We start from the raw sequence: 24685 nt of genomic DNA, 5'->3' as shown, positions 1-24685 counted from the left end.
AATGGGGGGAAAAAATGGAAGACAATGTGAAATATCTCATTGGAAAAACAACTAGCCTGGAGATCCAGGAGAGATCATTTAAAAATTATTGGAGTACCTGAAAGCCATGAAGCTTCAAAAAAAAAAAAAGAGCCTAGCCATCATCTTTCAAGAAATTATCCAGGAAAACTGCCCTGATATTCTAGAACCAGAGGATAAAATACAAATTGAAAGAATCCACTGACCACCTCCTGAAAGAGATACTAAAATGAAAACTGTTAGGAATATTTTAGCCAAATTCCAGAGTTCCCAGATCGAGGAGAAAATATGGCAAGCAGCCAGAAAGAAAAAATTCAAGCATTGTGGAAACACAGTCAGGATAACATAAGATTTAGCAGCTTCTACCATAAAGGATGAGAGGGCTTGGAGTATGATATTCTGGAGAACAAAGGATCTAGGATTACAACCAAGAATCAACAACCCAGCAAAACTGAGTATAATCCTTCAAGGGAAAAAATAGATATTCAATGAGATAGAGCACTTTCAAGCATTCTTGATGAAAAGACCAGAGCTGAATTGAAAATTTGACTTTCAAATACAAGACTCAAGAGAAGCATAAAAAGGTAAACAAGAAAGGGAAATCATAAGGGACTAAACAAGTTTAAACTGTTTACATTCCTACATGGGAAGATGATATTTGTAACTCATAAAACCTTTCTCATTATTAGGGTAGTTAGAAGTGTATATAGACAGAAGGCACAGTTATGACTTGAATATGAAGGGTTGATAACTAAAAACTAAAATTAAGAGATGAGAAAGGAATGTACTGGGAGAAAGAGAAAGGGAGAGATACAATGGGATAATTATCTCACATAAAAGAGTCAAGAAAAAGCTTTTACAGTGGAGGGGAAGATGGGGAAGGAGAGAGGTAGTGAGTGAACCTTACTGTCATCAGAATTTGCTCAAAGAGGGAATAGCATACACACACAGTTGGGTATAGAAATCTATCTTACCCTACAGGAAAGTAGGACAGGAAGGAGATGGGGGGAGTGATATAAGGGAGGGCAGATTGAGGGAAGGGTGGTCAGAAGCAAAATTATTTTGAGAAGAGACAAGGTGAAAGAAGAGAGAGAATAGAATAAATTGGGGAAATAGGATGGAGGGAAATACAGTTAGCAATAGCAAATGTGAAAAAAATTGAAGCAAGTTTCTCTGATAGAGAGTTGGCTTCTCAAACATATAGAGGACTGAGTTAAATTTATAAAAATAACAGCCATTCCCCAATTGAAAAAAAAGATCAAAAGATATGATTAGTTTTCAGATGAAGTAATCAGAGCTATCTATAATCAGATGAAAAGATATCCTAAGTCACTGTTGATTGGAGGATAAAACAATTCTGAGGTACTATCTCATGCCTATTAGATTGGCTAATAGGACAGAAAAGCAAAATGCCAAATGTTGGAGGGGATATGGGAAAAAATGAGACACTAATGCTTTGTTGGTGGAGTTTTATACTGATTCAACCATTCTGTAGAGTAATTTAGAACTATGCTTCTGGAGCTATCAGCCTACAGACAATGGAAGGATAGAGCAGCTGACCAGAGGGGGATTTCAGGGATCTCTTTGCCATCACTGAAGCAGGATTCTTTTGCTTTGCTTGTGCTTGGATCCAGGTAATAGTCCTTGGTGGTGGTCCTGGGACTAGGAGGAGCACTGGTGGAGCTTGTGGAGGCAGTGAAGAGAGAATCTTCCTCACAGTTCCAAGGCAAAAAAAGAGCACTTGTGGTCACTCATAGACCAGAGCACAGGCCATGAAAGGAGTAAAGACCTCTCCTTCAATCATACTGCCTTGGAAGAACTGAAAATTTACAATTCCCCAGAAGTATCTCTGAAAAGAGCTGCACAAAATCCATGAAGCTTGGGACAGTTTGCCCTCCACCCTGGAAACACAACCCTACTTTAACAAAGAGATAAAAATGAAATAATAGGTTGGGGAAATGAGCAAATAACAGGAAAAAACTCTGACTATGGATAGTTACTATGGTGACAAGGAAGATCAAAACACACACTCAGAAGAAAACAATAAAGTCAAAGATCCTACATGCAAAGCCTCCAAGAAAAATATGAATTGGTCTTAGGCCATGGAAAGGTTCAAAAAGGATTTTGAAAATCAAGTAAGAGAGTTAGAGGAAAAATTGGGAAGAGAAATGAAAGTGATGCAAGAAAATCATGAGAAAAAGTCAACAGCTTGGTAAAGGAGACAAAAAAATGCTGAAGAAAATAACACCTTAAAGAACAGACTAGGTCAAATGGCAAAAGAGGTCCAAAAAGCCAGTGAGGAGAAGAATGCCTTAAAATACAGAATTAGCCAAATGGAAAAGGAAGTCCAAAAACTCACTGAAGAAAATACTTTCTTAAAAATTAGAATGGAACAAATGGAAGCTAATGACTGTATGAGAAATCAAGAAATTATAAAACAAAACCAAAAGAATGGGGGGAAAAATGGAAGACAATGTGAAATATCTCATTGGAAAAAACAACTAACCTGGAAAATAGATCCATGAGAAATCATTTAAAAATTATTGCAGTACCTGAAAGCCATGAAGCTTCAAAAAAAAAAAAAGAGCCTAGCCATCATCTTTCAAGAAATTGTCCAGGAAAACTGGACAGAACCAGAGGGGTAAAATAGAAATTGAAAGAATCCACTGATCACCTCCTGAAGGAGATACTAAAATAAAAACTACCAGCAATATTTTAGCCAAATTCCAGAGTTCTCGGATCAAGGAGAAAATATTGCAAGCAGTAGGAAAGAAATAATTCTAGTAGTGTGGAAACACAATCAGGATAACACAAGATAGGACAGTTTCTACCTTGAGGGATCAAAGGGCTTGGAATATGATATTCCAGAGGGCAAAGGAGCTAGGATTAAAACCAAGAATCACCCACCCAGCAAAACTGAGTATAATCCTTCAGGGGGGAAATGGGCATTCAATGAAATAGAAGACTTTCAAGCATTCTTGATGAAAAGACCAAATGAAAAGAAAATAATGAAAAAAATGGGAGCAGGATAGGATGGAGGGAAATATAATTAGTCCTAAACAACATAATTATTATGGAAGTGTTTTGTATGACTACACACATATTACCTATATCAAATGGCTTGCCTTCTCAATAAGGATAAGTAGGGAGGGAGGAAGGGAGAGAATTCAGAACTCAAAGTTTTAAAAACAAATGTTAAAAATTGTTTTACATGCAACTGTGAAATAAGATATACAGGCAAAAGAATATAGAAATCTATCCTGCCTTATAGGAAAATAGAAAGGAAAGGGGATGGGGGGGGTTGATAGAAGGGAGGGAAGATTGGGGGAAGGGGTATTCAGAATGCACTCCATCTTAGGGTGGGGGGAGGGGAGAGATCAGGAAAAATTTGGAACTCAAAATCTCGTGGAAGTGCATATTGAAAACTAAAAATTATTTAATTATTTAATTAAAAAAGAAAATAATAAGAATAAAATTTAAAAAAAAAAGAAATGATGAGCAGGATGGCCTCATAAAAAAACCTGTAAAGACTTGCATGGGCTGATGCAAAGTGAAATGTATTATGTACAAAATAACACCAATATTATAAGATGATCAGCTGTGAATGACTTAGTTATTTTCAGCAATATAACACTTCAAGACAACTCTGAAAGATTTATAATAAAAAATTCTATCATTCCCCAGAGAAAGAACTGATGGTGTCTAATACAGATTGAAGCATACTTCTTTTTTTTTTCACTTTCTTTATTTTTCTTCAGTATTTTTGCTGTTTTCTTTCACAACATGACTTTATGGATATGTTTTGTATGAATACACATGTATAACCTATATTGAATTGCTTGCTTTTTCAATGGGGGTGGCATTGTGGGAAGAGAGGAAAGGAGAGAATTTGGAACTCAAAGTTTTTAAAATGAATATTAAAAATTATTTTTCATGTAAAAATAAAAAAAAATTTTAAACATCTTAAAAGATCATGAGAGGAGAGATGAGAAGGGAATGTGTTCCAGACATAGGTAACAGCCTGGGTCAAGTGCATGAAATTGTGAGATGGAATATCAAGATCAAGGAACAATTGAGAGTCTAGCCTTACTTCAAAAACCCAGGCTCTTCTGCATGGTCCAAGGAGGCTTTTATGCACTATTACAGTCTAGTTTGTTTCATATTGAACAGTGTTATATATAATTTTTTCTTTTAATACTGTGAGTTCCTGGAGGGCAGTGATTGCTATCATATTATTCTTCATATCTCCCATAGCACTGTGGGCCTTGCATGTATTAGGCAAATTATAGATGTTTGTTGGATGAATATTTAGCTCACTCACATGGTGCAGTGGATAGAGTTCCAGGCCTAGAGTCAGAAAGAGCTAAGTTCAAATCCTGTTTTGAGCACTATCTGTGCGACCATCCATTTTTGTCTCTCTGAGGCTCAGTTTCCTTATCTGTAAAACAGAGGCAATAATATCTACATTACAAACCTTACATGTCTGTTCTGCTGCTCAAGTAAGATAAAGTACCAATATTCTAAGGTCCCTTCCAGCTCTGACATTCTATTGGAGCTGTTCTAAGGTCTCCTCCAAGTATGAGAGTCTACATCGATAGTTATAATTATATGAAGACATAGATGAGGGATAAATTATAACTAAGTTTCTGAGCCTATACTTATGAACATTTCAATATGAATTTATTTAATCTAGAATCACAATTTTCAGCATCCCCAAATAGGAACATCCTTAAGCTGGGTTTCCCATTAAATTTATGTTCCACTGCCATCCTAAAAGGATGGCAAGAGGGTAAGGGACCAATTTACTTTCTATATGGTATGCTCATATATCTTTGACTTCTGCTGTCCCATCATTTCTAATCCAGCAGTATTCATCCCCTGACCAGTTTCATTTCCAGGTCCAGTTAGGATTCTCCCTCAGATGGCTCCTTCTTGTGGTAAATGCAGGTGGGGACTCAGAACCATGTGACTCACACTGAGTCTAAAAATAGATATCCAATTATAGCCAATTAGCCTCATTAGCCTCCAATACTTGGCAATCTAATCTGTTCTGAAATTGCTCCTAGATTCCCCTACCCTCATACAGAAGCAAAGTGGTGTCATGGATGGAGGTAAAGAAGACCTGAGCTTGAATTCTGCCTCTCCCTGGGCAAGTCATGTAACCCCTTGGAACCTCAGTTTCCTTATTACAATAATAATGAGTGGCATTTCTATGACCTTTTACAAATATTATCACATTTCATCCTCAAAAGAACAAGAGGCACTATTAGTATCATCATTTTCCTTAGGCAGACACAGATTGGGTGACTTACCTGGGATCACATAGCTAGTAAGTGTCTGAGGCCACATTTGAATCTAGGTCTTCCTGACTTTAGGCCCAGTATGCTACTCACTGCTGTACCTAGCTGCCTGACTGTAAGATGGCCACAATAGCCCCTACATCATAGGATTATCCTAAGGATCAAATGAAAAAAATGCATATAAAATGCTCTGTAAACCTTATATCAACATCCATTATTATTTTTATAAAACAGACATATACACACACTAATCCTCATATGGAATGTCTGCTGACCCTTGCAAAAAAGCAGTATCGAGGATATTGCTTAGATCAAGGATAAAAAGTACCTTGTCTAAATGAGGCTGGGTCAGTCTTCTGGAAGTGGCTTCACTGGGAACTGGTTTGCAACATTAATGTGCAAAGTCAATACTCTAATAAAGACCTGGAAGATAAGACTAACCACTAGGACAGGGAGCCAGTGTGATCTTTCCAAGACTAAGTGCAGCCAGAAGAGAGAGATTCCAAACTTGGTTATGCTGCTTCTTGGCTGTGTGACCTGAAGTAGCCTCTGATGCTTTCATTTGTGAAATAGGAATAATAATTCTGGCACTACCTGACTCCCAGGGTTATTGTGAAGAGAGTGTCTTGTTACACTAAAGAGAGAGAGAACTGATTCATGAGACAAGAAGGCAGCAGCTGCTGCCAATGATCCTAATGGCCCAATTTTGTCTCCTACTTGATGACATAGACCTACTCACACATGCACTCACAGGCACTTAGAATTTCTCACCAATTATACTCAAATCCATACTCAGGTCCACTAGATTCTCCTCAGGCCTCTCTTTACAATGTGTGGAGACTAGTGAAGTCTCAGATATGGATATGGATATCCATATCAGAGTTTTCAAAATGCTGACATTGTTCTATGAAGATTGGTACTAGGACCTAGAACCTGAAAATAATCCAGCAAGCTGTGCAGACTCACCTACTTCTATCTGTTATTAGATCTCACTCACAAGGTACCCAACATGAAACTGCTTCTGGAGATCTGCGTTTAGATGCCCTTCTTCCTTCATGTGGTATTGCACACACTTCCCTCAGTTCACTCAATCTGATCCCAAATCACTCCTTTCTGTCTCTTTCACAAATGTCTCAATCTCAACTTGTCTCTCTGTCTTTGTCTCTCTTACCTTCCTTCCAACCTTCTTCGTTTCTGTCTCTTCTTTCCTCTTTACCTCCTCTCCTTGTCTCCCTCTTTCCTCTCCACCTCTTTTTTTCTCCATGTCGCTGTTTCTATCTGTATGTCTCTTTCTGTCTTTGTGTTTCAATCTCCCCTCTCTCTGCTGTTCTCCTATCTCTCTCTTTCTGTCACTATCTTCTCACCCTCCTATCTCTGTCTCTTTATCTCTGTCTGTCTCTGTGTTTTTGTTTCTGTTTCTGTCTCATCCTCTCCCTTTCCCTCTCTTCTTCTCCCTATTTTATTTCATTCAGTCAATGACCACCACAAATATTCTCAGGGACTGGATCCAGCCACACCATGCTGGTAATGATCACTTGATCATCGGGAAGAAAATGTCCCAGAACTTTTTTAAGCACACCGAATGGTATAGTTAATAATTATAGACAGATGCATGAATGTTACAGCTTCCTACACTATTGTCTGTCTTCCCCTAGCATTTGCAATCCTAACTCTCTGAGTTACCTACAGGGAAAAATCTCCACCTCCCACCTCTTAGCTGATAATTATGCAGGACTGTTATACTGCAGTGGTGGATCTGTATGTGTTGGAATGAGGATGTGCAAGAGAAACAGTTGAGCCCTCTTTGCAATAGAGCAAGAAGGCTCTGGAGGTCTGTTGCTCCTGAATGTCTTTTTCAGTGTATCTGTGCTCTCCTGTATTGTTTGTGTCCCTCGGGAAATTTTGTATGCAAGACCATGCTATGATCTGCTTGATATCTTCGAAACAAAGAGCAACAGAAGGCTGAGTGAAGATGACTCTTTCCCAAGGTCAATGATAGCTGTATCTTTGAGAATGCCTTTCCATATTCTCCTTAGCCATTGAGAATTTCTGGGACCTCATATTTGTAAACTTCAAAAACCCATAGAAATATAGGCTGTCATTACTAATAGATCCAGTAAGACTATGAGGTCCTTTCTGCTGCTAGGCAGACTAGTGACTTCTGAAGTGATAGGCCTGGATTAGAACTTCATTGAATTACCTACCTCTAGCTTGAGAAGGTTTTAGGACCCTGGACAGCTCCACCCATTTTTGGGTATCATGCTTTCAGCTAGGAGTAATTGCTATTATCAAAAACAAAGAATTTCAGACTTGGAAGAGCATCTATTGTAGTCCAACCTATACCCGAACAGGAATCTCCTATGCAACTTCCCTTAAAAGTGGTAAACTGGCCTCCATCTGAAGACTTTTAGTAATGAGGTTTACACTGCCTCCTGAGGCAACTCATATTACTTTGTGACAGCTTTAATTATTGAGAAGTACCCACTCACTATATCCATCCCTTCCCCCATCAAGCTGAATTCTGCCTCTCTACGACTTTCACCAATTACTCTTAATTCTGCCCTCCAGGACAAAGCAGAACAAGTCTAATCCTTCTTTTATTTTTGATAGTTCCTTCAAAAATTGAAGACTACTAAGGATCCCCCACCCCTACCATGTCACTGCTTTGACAGGTTAAAAAAAAAAACTAATTAACCAAATAACCTTGGACTAATTCTTGTATGAAATGAGGTCTAGTTCTCTTATTTTCTTGGTTATTTCCTGGAAATATTTCAGTTTGACAATGTTCTTTCTAAAATCTGCCATCATCACCCCCACAAATGAGCTAAACAATGCAGATGTTTCCTAGACTAGGCAGAGAGCAAAACCTTCACCTCCTCAGTCTTGGACATTATACTAGATCTTGCTCCTCAGCATCTGGAATTAACTAGCCTGAATAATGGGACTGATGTTAATAATACTTCAATATCTTATATGTGCAGGTACTCACTCCACTGAAACAGATTGTAACACCTTGACTACTTAATAGATGTTTTTTTGGTGAGCCGCTATGATGGAAAAATTCATTGCTCTGTGACAAACCTGGTGATGTGCCTATTATCATAACAATAGTGGATCATTGTGCCAACGATATATTCTTATTGGTATTAATAATGATAGTAATCATATCAATAACACATAACTACTGTGTGATCTTTTGTAAAGCTTTTTACTTACAATATAACCCTGTACAAGGACTATCACCCCCATTTTATAGATGAGAAAACCAAGTGTCAGAGATATTTTTTTTCTTTTTTATTACTAAAATTTAAATACATAATAAGAAAAGAAAAATATTACAAACTTAAATATTGAAATAAATACAAAATAAGAAAAGGAAAAAAGCATGTCATGGGCACAGTAGAATGTAAGAGAGGACTCAAAATATATAGCAATAAATTTCCATATGTGTAATATATACTATATAATAAACACTACACATTGTGCAGAGAGCTGTCCATCTTTTCTTTGCTTCCTTGTAAGTTTTCTTTGTCAGAGAGAAATTGCAAGCAATTTCATCCATGGAATTTTCTCAAATTCCTCACCCCACTTCTGCCTACTGAAAATGACCTCTGCCTCTACAAGTTTTCCTAGAGCACTTTGTCTAGAAGTCTCAGAATCACAGAGTCACAGAGTCACAAATTTGGAATACATCTAGTCCAAACTCTACCTGAACAAAACTTCCCTCTCCAGCATCTTCAGCAAGTAGTCACTCAGTTTGCTTAAAGATTATTACCAAGAGAGAACCACTATTTCTTGAAATATACCATTCTGGAATGGCTTTAATTCTTAAAAAGTTTTTTCCCCTTCTTCCATTGAATTGAAATCTACCTCACTAAAATTTCCCCTCATTGTTCCTTTTCTAGTTCTGCCAACTTGAGCCAAGAAGGAATCTCATTCTAATTCTAGATGATAGTTCTTCCAAGCTTGATGATAGGTTTCATGCCCCCACCTTATTATCTTCTCCAGACTAAATACTCTCATTTCTTTCAATTAATCCTACTATGGAATGATCTCACGGCTTTCACCATCCTGATTACACTCCTCTTGACATATTCTTTATTATTGTCATCCTAAAGATATGTCACCCAGAAGGGAATATATTAAATGTGATCTGATGAGGGTGCAATACAGGCAAGTATCACTTGCCTTATTTTGGACATTACACTTCTTTTTTAATGTGTCCTTATACAGGGTTATTGTAAGTAAAGTACTTTATAAAACAGCACACTATAGTTACATGCATTTAATTTTTTTTGCTCCTACATCACACTATTGACTTTAATGTAGCTGGTGATCCAATAAAATCTCCAGAACTTTTTTCAGATGAAGTGTTTTCTATCCACATCTCCAACTATCTTGTATTTGTGAAAATAAAATTTGAAGTCAAATGTAAAATTTTTACATTTATGCCTATTAAACACATCAAATACAATCTAGAGTTTGGGATCTAATTTTTTTTTCAGAATTTTTTTTGATCCTGATTATGTCATGCAAAACAATAGTTAGCCTTCTGAGCTTTGTATCAACTTCAAATTTGATAAACCTGACATTTATGCCTTTCTCCAAGGACCACATCATGTTCTCCCTTATATCATCTTTACTTGTATACACATGGCTCTTCAATCAAATGTGAGTTTCTTGAGGGCAAGAACTTTGCCATTTCTAATCTGTGTGTCCTCAGGACTGAACTTGGGAATTGATACATAGCAGGCAATTAATTTTCTGAACTTGTGGAAATGAACTCAAGGTATATACCATGCTCTATACTCCCTCTTTCCCATCAGCGACTGAATAAATTATGTTATCACATCAAAAACCTGAACCTAATCTTTAGCTTTAGGTTTCAGCTTAAAGCCTCATCTCCTCTAGAAATCTTGCCCTAAATACACCAGCCTACAGCTAGCAAGTAGCTGAACAACAATTAGATTCCAGGTCTTCTGACTCCAAAATCTGTGTCTCTCTCCAAGTTAACATGGTGCTTTGCTTATACTGGGTGCTTAATAAATGGTTGTTGAATGAATGGTTCTTTTATCAGGAGTGAGGAAGGATTAATTGATTTTCAGAAATAAAAGAAAGTATCTTTGAAAGTCATGATTGCTTCAGAGAAGGGAAAAGAAGGCATAGTGGTGAGGTGATAGCCCTTTTGGTGAAATCTTTAGTTAACTGGCATTTACCCTCAAAGTGGTGGTTGGTTTGGAAGTAAAAGCCATAGGAAATCAATAGGGAATGACAGCACTGGGCCACACATTCCTCCAAAGATGAAAGGATGGAAGGAAATGATAGATGGGGAAGAGGGATTTAACTAGATGAAGGAGGGAGAAACAGGGATAGTGAGGAAGAAAGGGAAATTCAGGCTCAGAAGCCAAGGAGAGGAGTCACTCCATTAATCATCCTCATTTTCTAGTTTGTAGAAGAATGGAGCTTTGGTCTCTCCTTGTCAGCATTTCTCAGGATTATAAGGATGCCCAGGCTTGGGAAGACAGAACCAGGAGCTTTCATGAAAAATTCCAAACTCATTGCTGTAATAGAGCAACTTGTAACATATGAGTCTTTCAGACACTCATAAATACAACTGTAGACAAGTTATACTTCCTAGAGAAACCTTTTTCTGATTTAAGTACTTTGAGGAGAAAGATGATAATAATGGTTATATTAGTGATGCTGGTAATATTTATGATGCTTGTTGTTTTGATAACAAGCACTGTTGTTTTGACTAATCTTGATAACAGTGATGATGACAAGAGATTTAATGGAGACACTGGTGATGCTGTTCATACTGGATATGTTAAGGGTACTGGAGATTTAAGGAAATGCTTTTGATGCTAGAAATTCTGGCAATTTCAGCAATGCTAATGGTAATGGTGAAGGCAATTATTAATATTTTGAATTAAGGTTCAGAGGCCACACTTATAATATTTTCAGTTTATATGAATCTGGAAGTGGTAGCTACTACATTGGATGAATGTCAAGAACATCGTGACAGTCTGAAATGATGAAATTTATTAAGGTGAAATGTAAAGTCTTGCACCTAAGTTTAAAAAAACAACTATACAATTATGGAGTAGAAGAGAGCATCTAAGGATAACAGTCCACCTTAAATAAATGTGGGGGATTTAGTACCCACTAGCTCCATAAGAGTAACAAGAGTGACATGTGGGCCAAAATCATTAATGTCACCTTAGGCTGCAGAGAGAGAGGCACAACATCCATCTTTAGCAACATGAAAATGCCTCTCTTCTGTCTAGTCAGAGCATTCAAGACTGTCATCACATCATAGGAAGGGCACCATTTCAGGGAGGGGAAAAGGGATGGAGAAAATTTGGAACTCAAAATTTTAAAAAATGAATGCTAAAAATTGTTTTCAAATGCAATTGGGAAAAAATAAAGTGTTATTTAAAATATTGTAGGAATGGCACTGAAAAGTAGAAGTATGTCTACAAGAGGGTACCCACAATGGGAAAAGTCCCAGAGATCACTCCACAGAATGATCATTTGGAAGTCCTAGGTATAGTTAGTCTAGACAATGGAAGAGATAGGAAGGACATGATCACTGCCTTCATATATCTAAAATAATTCACAAAGAATAGGTATTAAACATATTCCACATGGCCTCAAAGGGCAGAATAGGGAGCAATCAGTGGAAGTTTTAGTGAAGCAGATTAAGGTTTGATTTAAGAGTAAAAACTAAATGCATCTGAAAAATAAGAATATTCCAAAATGAAATTGTCTACCTTGTTACTAGTGATTTATGTGTTATTTGATGCACAGTATTCAAACAGAGGCCAGCTATATGACCATTTGTTGGGGATGACAGAGAGGGCTACCTTCCAACTCTAAGATTTTGGAGTCCTATGATGCTATGAGTCTGGTGATGATGGTGAACAGTTATATAATTAGTTAAATATGTAATACAATAATTATATAATAACTGGTACTTATATAGAGCCTTGCAGCTTACAAAGCATATTGCAGATACTGATTGGAAAATAAATGGAAAAGCATGTATTAAATCATACACAATGTTCCAAATATGATATTAGGAGCACTGGGGGAAAAAAACAGACAGTTCTTTGAGGTGATGAGACTGAGCCATATTCTCCTTTGATCCATCCATATCAGAAAGGCATGATAGTGTTGTGGAAAGAACAGTGCATTTGGAGTCACAGAACCTGGGTTTAAATTTCAGCTCTGAAGACAAAGGCTTAAATCTTGGTGAATTAGATCAAAACTCATTTTTTTCAGCCAAAAACAAGGTTTATTGAAGATTCACCATATCAGCCAGACTCTTAAGGAGTTTGAACATTAGTGGGCTATTGGCTAGATTGTGAAAATCTGAGCAGTGGCTAGATTATAAGAATCAGAGCACCTTAATGGAGACAAGATGGACCTTATATATGGAAAGACTGTGGGAGGGATCTAGGAGTGGCCAAGTAGTCTATGTGGTAATAGAACTCCAGGGGTGGCCAAGGGAGAATGGAGCCTAGATAGGATTAAAGGTGGGAAATTGCCTGGGGCCATAGGGAGGTATAGAATTACATCCTCAGGAGAACACCAGAGATTTGGCTATTTGGGAAAGTCCAGGGTTTTTCCTTTTTGAGATCTAGATCCCATCCTCATCATTCCCCCCCCCAACAAATTGGATCCAAATTCTTTTGGGGTAAGGGGCAAAGGTTGTCTTCTGAAACTTCTTCCTACTGGAAAGGGGCATAGACCCCCTGCCTCGAGGGGGTCCCAAAGAGGATGTTGACTGGAACTTAGCCCAGGCTGCATCCAGGGAACAATAGACATTGGCTGGTACCTGCTGTTTGCTACCAACTGTAGGTGAATGGCCTGTAGTCTGGAAGACACAAATCTGACAGAAAAGACTGCAGGGCCCAAATGATAGGATAAAACATCCTTAACTCTGTTTGGAAAACTCAGTTTTCCAACCATGCAATTATCAAATCTACCTCCTGGCCAGACTCAGGAATAGCCAGGTGGGTAGCATTCCCTTTCAAAGGAACATAATGGGGAAACTGATTCAGGAGGATCCCATCTTAGACTGAGGCTAAAATTGTCCTCTCAGCTTTTCCCAGTTCTGACTTCCCACCAGTATCATCTTCTCTGAGTAGCTTGTGGCATTTCTCTCAGATGGTGGATTATTGATTATCAATGGATTATGACCCATCAGACAACTCAAAATAAAATCCTATGTTGCTGCCCCTCCCCCCTCCTTTCTTTCCCAGGTGGGGGAGGGTGAAATCAAAGATGAGGGGTAAACTCTCTTCTCCTATGAGTGCGGTTAACAGATACCCTCTTGATTCAAGGGAAGGGAGTGACTAGGTTGTACAGGTGCTTCAAAACTCCTCAATGATCAATCATTAAACCTCTAGAATATGCCAATACATTTTTAGCTGTTCTAACTTTCCCTCTAACCTCCATGAAGGAGGATTCAAAGGTACAGAGGGAAGGGAGTAAGCAAGCCTCAGGGAACCAAAAAGCAACTGCAGTTTTTCCCAATTCCCTAATGCTGAGGGAATTAACAGAATTGAGCATACACTTCCTGATAGGGCATCCGTCCTTGTCCTCTATGCTGCAGAGGGTGTACCCAGATCCATGGCCTTGAACCAACCCAGTGGACCGAAAGCCTGAGAGCATCTGCCCAAAAAGTACCTCCAAGCCTTGATGCTTGGAGAGCAACCCTAACTGCAGAGCAAGAAAGGAGGAAGGGGAGGCTTACATACTTTCCAGTCTTGGCTTGAGAAGATCTTGGGGTTAAGCAGTTTCCCCATATGGGCCACCAAAATGATGTAGTTTAGGGGCTCAGGGGTGCTGGAACCCCAATACCACAACATGCGGGTCCTGCCCAAAAGAACTTGACCCAAGCCTTCTTTCAGCCAAAGATAAGGTTTATTAGAACATTGTCATATTGGGCAGAGTCTTAAGGAGTCTGAACATGGGTGAGCAGTAGTTAGAGTATAAGAATATGAGCAGTGGCTAGATTATAAGAATCAGAGCCAAGACTCATTTTAAGCATAAAAAAAATCTGTGTGTTTTGTGCCACCTGTGTGATTTTTACCACAAGGCCTTAATCCCTCAAGGCCTCAGTTTCTTCATCTGCACCATGAGGGAGCTGGACTAAATGAACTCTGAGTTCCTTTCCAGCTCTAAATCCATGGACCTATGAGCATGCAATGACAACATATTGATCTTTCTTACTACAATGCACTGATAATATATTTTTTTAAAAACACACCAAAAGTGTATTTCAACAATTTCTCTCAGTTGAAGTTATGGAAATTAAACATACTTACAAATAAATGATAGGCAGAAAAAAAGATAGAAAAAATAGAACATTTATTAAGTGCTTATGGTATGCCAAGCACTGTTCTAAGTACTAAGGATACAAATACAAGCACACAATTCAGTCCCTACTTTACCCTCAAACAACTTGCTTTCTTAAAGAGAAGGCAACATCTGTAGGAGAGCTTGAAAGGGTAGATAGGGAGGAGAAGGGCACCCACACTGGACTGGCAGATGTTTATCTAGAGTGGAAAAAAGGAAGGTAAGTAGAAGGAGAAAGTCCTTGCTTGAGTAAGGTAAAGTATAGCTGATGGGCTTCCTAAAATGGTAGTCCCAAAGAGATAGTCACCAAATGAGAGAACAGAGTGGATTAAAGGGAGGTGTGTAGAGACCAAAGTTGGGAAGACTTGTTAGAAGCCTATTTAAATAGTCCCAGTATGAAGCCTTATCCTATAATGGCAATAATGAGACTATAGAGGGCAGGATAAATTTGAGAAATGGGGAAGCAGCAGCGATATAAGCTGATTTGTAACAGATATGATGTGAGAGGTGGAAAAATATAACACAACTACCAGGTTTTGATGCTAGTGGGAGACAGGATAAATGGTGGTATTATAGATTTCTGTTCTTGTTTAGTCAATTAATCACGCCTGACTCTTCATGACCCCATTTGGGATTCTCTTGCCAAAGATACTGGTTCACTATTGCTTTCTCCAGCTCATTTTACAGATGAGGAAACTGAGTTAACCAGGGTTAAGTCACTTGCCCAGGGTCACACAGCTAGCAACTACCTGAGATTGGGAACTCAGGTCATCCTGACTCCAGGCCTGACACTCTGTCCACTGCACCATGTAGCTGCCTGAGGTGTCATAGATAGAAATAGTGAAATCAGAAGGAGAAACAGGTTTAGGGAGAAAGATAAGCTTGGTTATGGACATACTGAGATTGAGGGGCTAGGGGATCATCCATGTGGGGATGTCTTATAATTAAGTGAGAGCACAGGGTTAGGACATAGAAGACAGGGAATATAGGACCCTACAGTTGCATTGAGGTGGCAATGAGATTGCAAAGGAAGAGAACACATCCAAGAGGACAGAAAAGAGTAAAAGAGACATCCTTTCAGCTCATCCATGTTGAGAGATCAGAAAATGGATGAGGACCTAGCAAAAGAGACAAAGACAAAGTGCTTAGAAAGATAATGGAAGGGGCAGCTTGGTGACACAGTGGATGGAGCAACACCCCTGGAGCTAGGAGGACCTGAGTTCAACTCCAGTCTCAGACACTTACTAGCTGTGTGACCCTGCGTAAGTCACTTCACCCCACTTTTCACGGTTCCAACAGAAAGATAAGGGAAGAACTAGGACAGCATTGGGTGTCTCAAGACAACAGAAGAAAAAAAGCATCTGCCAGGCTAAGGTGGCTAACAGTATCAAAAACTGAAGATCAAGGTCAGGATGAAAGAAAGCCCATTGAATTTGGCTGTTGTGAGGTCACTGGTGACCTTTGGGTGGTTAATTTCAGTAAAGTGGTAGGGAGAGATGGCTGACTTCAAGAAAATGAAAAGAAAGTAGGCAATGAGCAAATTCAACTGTTGCTCAAGATAGCTTTTGTCAGAAGCTTAGAAGTCAAGATGAACCAATATTGGGCAAAGAATGACCTAGCTGGAAGGACAGGAAAAGACTGTTTTAGGATGGGGATGATCTGGCCATGTCTGTAGCCAGAAGAGAAGGTGCCAGTGGAGAAGCAGATATCGAAGCCACTTAAGAAGAAAACTGTGGCTGCTAGAGCAATGTTCTGCAGAGAGCAAGACCAAGTAGGATCAAAGGTGCAGGTAGCATTATTAGCTAAAAGGAGTGAAAGGATATCCCTTCTTTCATGGTAAGAAGGAAAGAAAAGAAGAAAGTAATTTATGATACTGAGAAGTTATAGGGGATGCAGGAGGGAAAGAAAGTGATCTGCATTAGATGGTCTCAATCTTTCTAAATTAATTAGGAGATTACATCATGTGGTGTCATGTGGCAATGTGAAGGAACCACATGGGAGTGTGGCTGGGAATGAGAGGAGAGAAGGGAAGGTTTGGGACATTCATCCTGATGAATAAGATAGGGTATCCAACAGTGTAGCAGCAGCAATGAGTGCTAAATGAGGTTGCATACCAAGAATCTGAACTGGATGAAATTAGCTCTATTCTAACAGAGGTCAAAGGCATGCAAATTAACCTTGGCCTGGATTAATTCTGGAGCTTTGGAGCCAGGACTACCCTACCCATTCATTAGAAAATGTCAGAGCTGAGGGTGCTGGTAGGAACCATAGCCCAGACTATTCATTTTGCAGGTAAGAAAATTGAGGCCTGGCACCAAGCTGCTTCGTGAGTCATTGAGTCTTAAATCCTCTAAAAATGGAAGCGAGCAATCAGCTCTCTCCTAAGTCTTCTCAGAGCATGCCGCTCTGCTTTCATTCTTATTCTCAGTTAACGGCCCAGCAGCCCAGCTGCCAGAGCAAGATCTTTACTGTGACCTCTCCCTCTAGACAGCTGAGAAGCTTCAAAAAGCAACTCTAAGAGACATAGATTTCATACTTTTTTTTCAACCCAATTCAAGTTTCTCAGCTTTAGCAAGAACTGAAGCTCAGGGGCTATAAAGATTTTTTTAAACCACGTGGGACTCTCAGGGACCAATTTGTGGCTTACTGGTCAGGGTTCAGAGGGGATTTGCAATTGATACTATTAGAATCACAAAATAATAAAGTCAAGAAATCATCCAGTCCAAATTCCTCATTTGGAAAAAGAAGAAACTGAGGCCCAGGGACGGAAATTAGGCTTTTTGTTAGGCTGTCACATTATTCAGTGATATTGATTGAGCTGTGACTTGAATGAAGGCACATGCTGACTCTCAGTCTAGGTCTCTTTAACTGTGAACTGCCTCTCCTTTGTCTGCTGATAGATATGGTACAAATCTACACAGCACAATAGTCTATGCCCTCCACCAGAAATGTGAACTATTCAATGCATTTTCTCTTCCTTTCTTTGTCCCCTTTATTGGGCAGGTCCCTATTCCCTACAAGACAGGAAGAACCTAACAGGTAAGTCAAGTCAACAAGGACTTATTAAGTGCTTATTCTGTTCTAGACACTGCTGTAATTCATAATCACTGTCAGTCAATAGGATCTGAATAAGCTTAGGGGAAGTATGAAAGCTGTCTTCAATTTTGTAATGGAATATAAACTCATGAAGAGTAAGTCGAGTGTCAAGACATCCCTTCCCCCCAAAAAAGGTGGGGAGCTTATGAACCCTCTGTTTTCTGCCCTGTTCAGACCATATCTCAAATATTGTATTCAGGTCTATCAATCACAGTTTAGGGGAAATGTTAATAAGCTGAAGAAATCAAAATGTTAAGAGGATCGTGGATGCTATAAAGACCAACACTTTTTGTATTACTCACCACTGAAAAAAGGATTCTAGATTCCTTTAGAGTTAGACTCTTTGAAAGTGTTACTAGATTCCTCTATGAAGGCCCCCTGGGCATCCTGGGGAAACTGCCCTACAGTAAAGGAATTATCTTCCTGCTCTCCCTACAGACACAAGAACTTGCTAAAATCTTAGGCTTGGCCAGGGGTAAGGGCATTAAGAGAACCACTGGGTGTATGTGTTCCCTATACGAGCCCATTTGAATATCCATTCACTCAGATTTGTTTATTTATTCCTTCATTACATGGAAAATACTTCCATTACACAGAAGTCAGTGCTGGACTTGGGGCCAGGAGGCCTGAGTTTGAATTTCAACTCTTACATTCATAGCAAGTAGCTATAGGACCTTGAGGTAGTCACTGAACTTACCTGAGCCTCAGTTCTTTCACTTGTAAAAAGGAGACAAGGTAGCATATATACAGTGCTTTAAAGTTTGCAAATTGTTTTCCAAATAATATCTCATTTTATTGTTACAACAATCCTGGGAGTTAGGTGTTATCATTATCCCTATGTTTCAGATAAGGAAACTGAGGCTGACAGAGGTTAAGTAGTTTGTCCAGGGTCAGACAGCTAAAAAGTGTCTGAGATGGGGTCTGAACTCAGGTCTTCCTGACACCTGGCCCATACTCTCTCCATTGTGCAACCTCGTTTTACACAGCTCATCTCATAGGGCTTTAGTAAGAAAAGTACTTTGGGTGGAAAAGTGCACTTCTAACGATAGCTGACATTTATGAAATACTTGAAGGTTTTCAAGTCATTTATTTATGGTAGAATACAAAATGTCAAAGCTGGAGGAACTTAGGATTTAGGACTGAGAACAGGGAGCTTGGAAGGACCAATAAGAGGAAAGTCAACTGGAGGAGACATCTCATAGAGGCCATACATCCTACTGTCACTTTTCACTCCTTTCTCCCCATTCTACAACCAGGCATCTTGAAGCCCAAAGTTCAAAACTCCTTCACCCAAGTTTCTAAATCAAAACATACCAAGAAGTTCACACCAAAACACCAGGGTTTTGAATTCTATCTCAAAGCCAGGGGGTGGGTTAACTCTTCAGTTCTGCTACTGTTTACTTTCTGATTAAGAAGCAGATCATGCCAATCTCCACCTTGTGATTTTGGTTTCCCCACCCTGGTCCCACAGTCTCATACTCTTAGATGCCAGTTTGTATACCAAGCTCTTTCAAAATGTGCTTTCTTGCTTGCTCATTTTTAAACACTGAGTCTGACTACCTTGCCCAGGTTGGAAGTTCAGAGGCTACTCAGGGTTGATCAGCAAGGGAGCTTTGAGCTGGCCAAAGCACATTCACCCTACTTTAGGCAACTTATCCCATCAACCTCTTTTCTAAGTATCTCTACCATCTCCAGACTCAACTCAGTGTGGTTTACTTATTTGTTGTGTTCCATTTTAATCTTTTCAATCCTCAGTTTGTTATCTACAAACTCTCTGATAAACTTTCAAACATTTCATCCACATCTCTTATTTAATAGGAACCTGGTTTTCCCTTGGGAACCTCAAAAATCTTTCCATGCTCTCCACTGGTGGCCACTCTTCCTATTCACCTGACCTTCAAGGAGACAAAGAGGAAATGGTATGTTCCTTGCTACCCACTACCATTTCCAAACCATTCCTTCTACACAATTCTCAATGACCTTTCCTCTTTTGAGGTCCCTGCAACCACTTGTACTGACTTCCTTCCCATCCCTGTTATTGCCCTGTATTGATCTGCAGGACATTTTCTCAACTTTTTTAATGCCCCTAGTACACGGCTCCCAGTCTTCCTTTTGACACTTTCGTTATCATTGGGGATTTCAGTAACTGCATTGACAATTTTTCTAACCTCAGCTGCCTCAGCTTTCAATAACTTATTTCTCCACTTCTCTTGGGACAAGCTCTGATTTTACACCTTACCACCTCTCAGAGTTACTTTACCTCCAAGATTAGTAACTGAGATTCCATTTTCTGACCACAACTTCCTACCTTTGTAGCCCTTCACTCTCTAATTCACAATATAATTCCCTCATTGTAGCAACACTTTCCTCCATACTCAGCCTTCATGCAATGATTTTCCACCTTAATGTTTCACTAGCTATTACCCTAGACCTACACAGACCCCCTGACATTCTTCCATTTCTGACTTGTATAACAAAGACTCATCCATGTAGAACACTAACCATACGATTTTTATATACCTCAACCATCACTGCTAAACATGACCAGAGAAAGGCATGAAAGCAGGTTGATTTTACCCACTGCAAATTCATATGGTGAGGGAAGGCTATCAACTTTGCACTAGAGAAGGGGATGGATAAAAGGAGTACAAGAGGCTTAGGCTAGGATAGGCAGATCTAGTCAAGCCCCTTGATTGGCTATCACGGAGGACTATCATCTTCCCACCTGCTGATTGTTTGATTGTTTACTCCTTGGGGTCAATCTATAATCCTCTTGGGCAAAACACCAGTGTCCCCTCTTGCCCCTTTGGAGACTGCTGTCCTAGGCAATTCTCTAATTTGCAAAATTTTTAGTTACAAAGTAGGTACTGATCTAGAGTTTTGATAAAGAGTTTTCTTACTGGAAGTTCTCTTTAGGATGGATGAACTCACAAATCTAGACTTCCTCACCCTACAAAGATGTTGATTTAATTTACATTATTGTAATCATTGCCTAGTCTGTTTTTGTTTTTATTTGTATATCCAGTGCTTAACGCAAGTCCTGGAAAATACTAAGTAATTATTAAGTTCTTGTTAATTTATTGATTGAAGTCTTGCCCCATTTTTCTTAATTCTTCACTTCTTCATTTCTTAAGGTACCATCATGTTCCAGTAAGTTTGTCTACCTTGGTTTGTTCAGCCGTTCTCCAACCATTGGACACATACTTTATATCCAACTTATGGTTCTCACAAACACCATTGCTCTGAATATTTTTGAATAGTTTGCCCCTTTCTTGCTGTTAATAATCTTCTTGGGATATAGTATTAATAGTAGAACCTCTGAGTTAAAGGTTATGAACAATTTAGTAACATTTCTTGCATAATTTAAGTCATTCTCTAGAATAATTCACAGCTTCACCAGAAGTGAATTAGTATGCCTGTCTTCAGATAGCCCTTCCAACAATGAGTTTTTCCATCTTTTATCATCTTTGCCAGCTTGATGAGCATAAGGTGATACATCAAGTTTGTTTTAATTTGCATCTCTCTGATTAGTAGAGATTTTTGAACATTTTTTTCAGGTGGTTGCCAAGAGTATGTATTAATTTTTTGAAAACTGATCATGTCTTTTGAACCCTTGTCTTTTGGGGAATGGCTCTTAATCATAGTGATTTGTTTGAATACTTAGAATGCCAGGATTTTGTTTAAAAATTTAATGCAAACTTGTTTCTTAATTCTAATTAATTTTTATTTTTTTAAGTTCAACTACATTGGTTTTATATGTAAATATTTTAATAACATTCAATTGATATATATATACAGTTTTTCTTTTCTTTTTTATTTCATTTTTAATGGTTAGCTTTTTTTTTTTTTACTTCTCTATAGATGCAGACACTTTCATTCACTCCTTGAGTATTCTCTCCTCATTTGACTGCAAAGATGAGGGTCCACCTTTAGCAGTCCTGATCTATATCTTGCCACTGGACCCAGATGGCTCTAAAGGAGAAAGTGGGACTGGTGACTTTGTGCAGCCCTCTCTCACTTAAATCCAATTCACTTAAAAGCCATGGCATCACTTTCCTGATGTCATGGTCTTCTTTGAGAGTGAAGGCCAAACAAGAAACGTCCAGGTTCTACTTCCATTCTTCCATTCACTTACTGGTGATTCAATCTCCTGATCACTTAGTTTAAATATTCTCAAAAGGATTTTCTAGCTGCTCTCATCTTCTTTCTCTGCACTCTAAGCCTGGGTTATCTCATTCACTCTCATTGTTTCAACTACTATGAGCCCTTCTATGCAGGTGACATGCAACCTTCTTTCTTCTGTCCTTACTTCTATTCTGCACTCCAGATGCCCACTCCAGGTCTTTACAGGCCATCCCTACCTGGATATTCCACCAACATCTTAAACTCAACATGTCTAAAATTGAGCTCATTGTTATCCCTAAGCCTACTCTACTTTCTGACTTCCCAGCTGTGGAGTTGGATAAAGCATTGGGCCTGGAATCAGGAAAATCTGAGTTCAAATCTTATCTCAGACATTTACTAACTGTGTGACGCACTGGACAAGTCATCTATGTCATCCTCAGTTTCATACTGTGAAATGGGATTACAATAGCACTAACCTCCCAGAGTTCTTATGAAGGTCAAATTAAATACAAATTGTAAAGCATTTAAAAAGGTACCTGATAGATTTGTTGTTGTTGAGTCATTTCAATTGTGTGATCTTTGTGATCACATTTGGAGTATTCTGTTTTTGTTTCTGTTTTTTTGGTTAGGCAATGGGGTTAAGTGACTTACCCAGGGTCACAAGGGTAGTAAGTGTTATGTGTCTGAGGCTGGATTTGAACTCAGGTCCTCCTGAATCCAGGGCCAGTGCTGTATCCACTGAGCCATCTAGCTGCCCCAACTTGGAGTATTCTTGACAGAGATACTGGAGTGGTTTGCCATTTCCTTCTCTAGCTTATTTTACAAATGATGAAACTGAGGTAAACAGTGTTAAGGGGCCTGCCCAAGGTCACACAGCTAGTGTCTGAGGCTAGATTTGGACTCAGGTCTTCCTGACTCTAACCACTGCACCACCCAGCTGCCCATCTTGAGAGATAACAGGTGATTATTAAATGTTTGACCCCTTTTTCTCTCTCCCTGTCTACAACCCCATCATTCATTCTACCTCGCACATTTATATCATGTAGATTTTTTCCAGTCCTTCACCTTTCATATTCAAACATTTGTCTTTTCTATGGATCACTTTGAGCTATCTCATCTGAATCGATCATTTATTTTATCAGTTCCCAAAGTCATGGCCCTAGTATAAGCCCCCATTAACACTGGCTTTGACTAGTGCTCTTCAAAGTGAAGCGTGCACACCCATGAGGGAGAGACTGTGATCAGTTGAGGTGTTAATATTCCCAAGAGTGTGCAAAAGGGTCCATTATGTTACATGGAGGAAATACTAGATTTGAATAGAGTTGCTCAGCTTCGCTTAAAGCCACCACTGCCTCTGCTACCCTCCTTTCCCAGTCATGGCCTATCATGAGCTACCCAGAACAGTGAGCCATCCTTACTCTTCCCCAAGCAAGTAAGTAAGTAGGCAGACCTTACTACTGGGACACCCTAGCCCTGCACATCCCTGTTCTTTCTCACGCCAGTGCAGCAGTATAAACCTCTTAATTTCCCTTATTCAGGCCAAAAGGATTTTTATACTACTAATAAAGTAAAATAAAACATATTTTAAAATATTATTTATTTCATCTATCTCATCCTTTTAGAGTTTATATTGTGTCTTTTATTCTGTTAGCACAGTAATAGAAAAACAAATATTAAAGTTAAGTTAAAAATAAATAAGTATACATATATTAGAGGTACATGGTTGTTTTCTTTTTTACTGATGGAGGCATATGCTATCAAAAACCATTTGGAGACCACTGGCATGGATAATTGTAGGAACCATGTTACAGATATTTCTACCTTTATTCTCCCTACTTCCATACATTCTTCATACCTTGTCAGAATAATCTTTCTTGCGTTAAGTCTTTCTTCATTGCTGTTCTTTCACATACCTTCAGTGCCTGCCTGTTGGCTACCAGAAAAAGCAAAAAAGTTAACGAGACCATAAGCACTTATTAAATGTTGACTATGTGCCAAGCGCTGTGCTAAGCACTGGAGATATAAATACAAGCAAAAAGAAATATAGCCCCTGCCCTCGAGCAGCTTACATTCCAGGAGGTCAAGACAACACAAAAACAAGCTGAGAAAAGGGAAAAGGGAGGACTCACACAGGGGAATGGTTGAAAGCCTGAGAGTCAGAAATAAAGATAAGAAAGGAATGAAATAGAGCCAGCCTGGACTCATCCTAAAATGAAAGAGCCAAGAACTCACCAGTGGGAAAAAGGTGTCAGAGAGGCAGAAGATATTACAGGCTCTGAGAGAAATGCCAGAGTGATAGGGCACATGTGGCAAAGTTCTGAGAGTCAGAAGCAGAATCAGGAATGGAATGACCTAAGTCCATCCCCAAAAAGGAAGCCCTCAGATGAACTCACCCCCAAAAGTTTAAATTCCACTCTCCTTTTTCACATTTAAGATTGTCCACAACCTAGTGCCACTCAATTCTTGAAGCTTCTTATGTAATTACCTTCCATATAATATGATTTCCAGACATATTGGGCAACTTTAAGCCCTGACAATGTACTTTTTTATGTCACGCCTCTCTACTTTTGAGCTATATTTTCCTTATTCTTGAATACTCTTCTTCCCCCTTTTCACCTGTAGAATTCCTACTTCACCTTTAAAATCCACTTCAAATGCCCTTTCCTCCAGGAAGCTCCCTTTCCCATCAGTAAGGATCTTGTCCCTAAAACTTCACATAGCTTTTTTTTTTAACTCTCTGATGAACTTATCATGTAATATTACATATCTGAATTATTTGT

Source organism: Phascolarctos cinereus, unplaced genomic scaffold (genome assembly GCF_003287225.1).
Source record: "Phascolarctos cinereus isolate Bilbo 61053 unplaced genomic scaffold, phaCin_HiC Scaffold_4;HRSCAF=312, whole genome shotgun sequence".
Lineage (NCBI taxonomy): Eukaryota > Metazoa > Chordata > Mammalia > Diprotodontia > Phascolarctidae > Phascolarctos > Phascolarctos cinereus.
Note: the sequence above shows the minus strand (reverse complement) of the source record.